We start from the raw sequence: 6,000 nt of genomic DNA on the forward strand, positions 1-6,000 counted from the left end.
GCAACATCTCATTTTTAGTGTCTACATTGATATAATTTTCCAGAACAATTCAGATATTAACAGGAACACTTACTGAAAAAGGTTAAATAAAACCAGCACAAAAGGTAACATAAGAAGGAAGAATACAGTTAAAAACAAAAATTTGCATCTGTCCTGCCAATGATATCTTAAACTGGCAGTAAAAGACTATGCTGTCAGCTAGGAAGTGTAAACATGGTAAAGATAGGCTCCTCAAAGTAGAAAGTGAGGTTTCCTAGAATGACTGGCAAGCAGAAAAGACCCAGAGTTTAGATATACATGTATGCTCATACATCATACATTACTAACTATTCCTGATGTAAAACACAAATCCAGCGATTACAATGATCTAAATTTACTATCAACTAATCTACTTTCCACAAAAGTACACCTGAAAGAACTGTGTATTCATCTTCTCTATAATGAACACAAAGGCCTAAACCAGAAGAACAGCAAACAAGATACAGAGATCAGATGGAAAAATTCAGTCATATGTGCTTCCTGACCATGCTTTAGGATGAATCCTTCAATAAAAGTACAAATAACACAGCAATTTGTATTAGAATTAAAATAAACTCCTTTATGGGCAAAAGCAGTTGTGCCCAGTTAGTGTCTGACTGGTAGTTAGAAAACAAAAACACTGCCATCACAAGTCCAGAATTCCATTTCTAAGCCATTTCAATAATAATAAAACCTGGTAGGTATAGATTTCAATAATGCAGACAATATCTTAGTCTCACAAACAACAGTCTGTCAAACATAAGACTAGTGACATTCTATACTATATATCCTAATGCAAATTCTGAATTACAAAGTATACGTTAGAAGTGTAGAAAATATTTCAATCCGACTATAAGAAAATAGTGATTAGCACTGTGATCAGCCACATGCACATAAAGCAATTCAGGAACCCCTTCTGATTTATTATTTCTACTAGTACCAACAACAATAAAATTTTACTACTGAGCTCACTGCAGATCTGCTCTCAGGAAGAAGAAGCAAAGCTCAGTTTTGGAGTTAACATGCATTTAATACCCCATCACCAAAGAAGTTATCTGACTACTACTACCATCATACAGCACAGTGAAGGCTCTGTTTGCATGAGAAGGTTTCAAAATTATTACTTTTGTCTGTACCACAGGATAATGTCGCATGTTAACATAATGTGTTGTTCCACAGATACTACATTTGCTTCCAAAGTTATATCAAATATATTATTTGTCTCGTAAATAGCTGTCATTCTCTCCCCATTTATTTTTCTTCTGAATTATTACTCTTCCTCTTCAAGAAGCTTCTCTCTTTTTACCAAGGGGAAACAGAAAAAAAAAAAAATAAATCAGGAAGTGTATGTAGTCAGTCACATCATCTGCAAAGCCACTGAAGCAGATAGCTTCAAAACAAACATCTGAAACTATTACCCTCTCCCCTCCCCCCAACAGCAACAACAACAAAAAAAAATACAAAACAAAAATAATATTTTGCTGGGAAAAAGAGAATGAATGAAAAGAGAGTCTGTTCAAGGGAAGCTGTTCATTTCAAGGGACAAAGGCTATAAGCACTCTTTTCCTCTGATATAAAAATTGCTCCAAGGAATTCTGTTTTCAAATTACTTTTCTTTGGAAGGGGCAAGGATGTTTGGATATGTTTCTACTTACTTTTCCACCTTCACAACCTATCTTAATACAAACTGTCAATCTACTCCAAAACTCCTCTTACTGTTTCAAAACATTTCAATGGGAATAGAGACAATGTTTTCATTGCACTTTCCTCTGCAATACTTGAAGCAAGTGTGCAGCTGCTATTTTTCCTTGATGTGACCTACATAACAAGAGATCTGCCTCCATAGAGATAACAGTTACAACAGCTGTGGGTGATGAAAAACAATGGAGCTGTTTCATCAAATAGATGCTTCTTAAATATTAGATCTGTTTTAATTGGCCTGATTATCTCTTTAAACTAATATTTGTGATAAGTATCAACCCTCCTATCCATTCACTACTACTCTAAATCTATTTAGAAACAAAATCTTTCTGCAATCTGGCTTTGAACAAAGCAAAATGTAACAACAAAGTCCATAATCTGGGAAAACAACAAGCAAGTTAACACATCTTCACAAGTCCTTGAGTACAACCAACTGAAGTTGCTACAGGTAAACTAGTATCATGCACAAGTACTGTAATTGCAAAGTCAGGGACCGCAGAAAGCAAGTTAGGCTAAGGCAGCATAACCACATGACTGAAGGACAACATTGAGCAAATACATTTGCTTACCAATAACTGAAAGGTAGGAAATAGAGCACTGACTGGGGTCGTGGCGAGTGTCTTAATATTCAAGTCCTACAACTGACAAAGAAAATTACAGTGTGGGAACAACACATACCTTTCAACTGGATACTCCATGGGGAAAAATAGTTTTATGTAAATGAAAAGAAGGGGGGAAAAAAAAGGGAGGTCTTATGCATAAGGCAGGCCTAAGAGACAAAACACTGAAAATTCATCTTTCCATTTTTCAGAAGTTCAGCACTGTTATCAGAACTGCAAAATAAGGATTACTCCTGCAGTTTAACTTGAATATTCATCTTACAGTCCTGTTGATATCTTTCTGCATATTTGAAATTAAAGTTTTGAGAAAGGAAAATAAAACTTCAAAGAAACATCTTCTAACAGGCACCACAAGAAAACAAAACTAGGAAGCAGAAGAGCGAGCCACTGGAAAAGCACATGACACAATTAACCGCACAAAATTTCCTGATAGAGTTCTAAGTGAAGCTTTTTATTCAGGCAAGATGAAAGAGAGAGACTCAAGCAGCTTCTCTGGCACCTAGGCATAAAGTTGACCTTTTTTGTTCTTTTCTGGTCAGCCTTTTCCTCAGAAAGGGAATTAATGGGATCTCTGCCATGCAGAGCTGTCTTTTCCAAAAAACTCATACAAGCACAATGGATCTCAAGGGCTTAATCTTTTTATGTTCCACTGAAATTATTCAAGAGGCTCAGATAATATTAAGACAGACACACAGCACAACTCTATGTATATTCCCTTTGGAAGACAATCTTGAGTATTACATTCACATAAATGTTAAAGAACTACTCACACCTTTGCATCTAGTAATTCAAAATTATCCCTTGCAAGAAAAACGACTGAATAATGTTGTTTTACAAAACCAAACCCCAGAAAGCCCAAGATGTTCAGGTTATTTAATTCTAGTGAATAAGAACATTTTTAATCCAAATAAAGTCCCCCACAGTATTGGCCATAAGAAACCTAAAGTACAATGCCGCAAAAAACTACCATTTGCTAAATAGCTTAGGTAAGCAAAGAAGGCATGCAATGGTACACAAAGCCTTCTGTACTCCCTTATCATAAAGTAATATATTTTATAACTATTGCCAAACCTTGGTAATTAACATTGACAGGTCTGCAGTTATTGTGTCACCCACCAAATTCTTAACATAAAATTCACAATGAAATTTAATAGCGTAACGGAGCTCCATTCACTGTTCTTACCCCAAGGAGATGTTCACATAGAATGGCCAGGGTTGGAAGGGACCTTAAAGATCATCTAGTTCCAACTCACCTGCATGGGCAAGGATATCTCCCTCTAGATTAGGTTGCTCAAAGCCCCATCCAACCTAGCCTTGAACACCTCCAGGGATGGGGCTTCCACAACTTCCCTGGGCAATCTGTTCCAATGTCTCACCACCCTCATAGTAAAAAAATTCCTCCTAATATCTAACCTAAATCTCCCCTCTTCCAGTTTTGATCCACTACCCCTTGTCCTCTCACTACAAGCCCTCGAAAAAAAGTCTCTCTCCAGCTTTCCTGTAGGTCCCTTTTTGGTACCGGAAGGCCTCTATGAGGTCTCCCCAGAGCCTTCTCTTCTCCAGGCTGAACAATCTCAACTCTCTCAGCCTGTCCTCATAGGAGCGGTGCTCTAGCCCTTGGATCATCTTCATGGTCCTTCTCAGGACTTTCTCCAAGAGTTCCATGTCCTTCTTACGTGGGGGGCTCCAGAGCTGCATGTGGTATTCCAGGTGGGGTCTCAATCTTCTTGTTGCATAGCCTGCTGCATTATAACATTTCTAGAGTTGATCAGGTAAAGAGGCATATGTGAGCACTGAAAACTGGAGACTGCAGGACTATTCTCACAGTGTAGACATGAGACCACACCAGTGATGGAAGGACATTGAGCATTAATATGCAAATAAGAGATGAAGTCTGTGAAATAAGTGATAAGAGACTGCAGGGAAGAAAAGCAAAAGATAAAAACTACGTAGTAGGAAGATCTGGGCTCTTAGTCATACTTAGGAGTGAAATGGCAAGAAAAGCACAGAAATTTAGAAATGGTGCCGCAGTATCTTCAGTTTGTAATTATTCCATCATCAACAGAAAATTAATTTAAATATTTCCAATATATAGTTTCGATTCTTTTCAGAAAACAAGACAAAAAAAACCACACACACAAAAAGCCACCCCAAAAAAATCCCACCACCCAAAAGAAGCTATTAAGTCACACTTCTAAATTACAAGGTGGGATCCTCAGCATCAAGCAGGTTGGGGAAACTGTGTTCAGAACTACTCAACTGCCTACCAAAAAGACAATTTGAAAAAACATGAAGTTCAGTCTAAAGTACACAACTTAAAGAACCAGTATCAAAGTTAAAAAATCATAATTTGTCTAACCTCAAGGTTCATTTTAATGTAAAAAAAAAAAAATATGGCTGCAGCTGTAACAATGAACAAAAGCCATAATTAACTTGAAAAGAAGAAACTGGAAAACTCAAGGTATTCTGCAGTAGATTCTGACCGACACCCTGAAGTGGCCTGCATGGCTGCACAACCATAGCCTCTTCAGCAAAAATAAAAGTCCACTTTGATGTTCTCATCTACCACTAAGTTTTCTCATCTACATGAAGAAAAACTTGAAGTTCGTTCAGTGTCTGCCAAGCAGTGAGCTACACAATACAAGTGTTAAGCAATATTGAACAGGTTTAATTTCCATTTTGGGCCAATAAATGTGCTGTTCAGAAATTCATGCACATGGAAACAATTAAATGGACAATTAAATCTTGTAAAAAAAACTAGTGGAGTTATCTTAACACAGTAGAGTGATGAAATTACTTGTTTCTTTCTGTATGCTAATTCTTAGATCCAGTAAAGAAGTTAGTATTATTTCAACAGGCTTCTACACAATTATTTGAAGATGGTGCAGTTTTTCCACCTTAAGTGGTTTGACACATGGCTTTACAAACAGTTTTTAAATCAGAATTTCAAGGCTAGCCATCCTGTTCCTCATTCTCCAAGCCAGAAGACTGCAGCTTGGGGAAGAATTTCTATAAAGTTCACAGGAAGATGGTAGGATTTTGTGATGTGTATGAAGTCCTTCAGATTACTGATTAGCAAGAACCTTAAATGAACAATACACACATTCCTCTATTCAAAGCCTCAGAATATAAACTTACAACTCCCACACTACTCCTATCTGGAAGGCAGAAAAATCTAATGCCGAACCTAAATGTCTTTGTGGCACTGCTCTCTTCCATTGCAGGCAAGCAGGCATATAGCAATCTTGAAGGGATGTGTCTGAATGAATAAAAAATAATGAAACATTAAGTCACCCAGACACTAAGTATTGTAACAATTGATTATTATTGTCTAACTCGGCAGCATTGTTCCTCAGGAGCCAGGATACAAAAACAGAAAAAATTCAACACCATCGTTTGGTTATAATTATTATTTTAGAAAAGGAGGAGCAACAGTAGGAAAAGTAGAAGTGTTAAAGAGAATCACATTGGTCCTAGATTTCTGCATATTAGTTAACTTTATTGTCTAGATTATCACATGCAATTTCATTAGTAGCTCTAAGTTCTGGTTTCTCAAAAGACAGATTTTTCCAGATTTGAGGACATTAACACAAAGCCTCACTTACGCATTGTTGAATAAACTTTTAGCTCAAGAAGAAAAAGGACTGACATATGTAAAGCT

This window comes from Chaetura pelagica, unplaced genomic scaffold, assembly GCF_000747805.2.
Source record: "Chaetura pelagica isolate M959 unplaced genomic scaffold, ChaPel_1.0 scaffold21, whole genome shotgun sequence".
NCBI lineage: Eukaryota > Metazoa > Chordata > Aves > Apodiformes > Apodidae > Chaetura > Chaetura pelagica.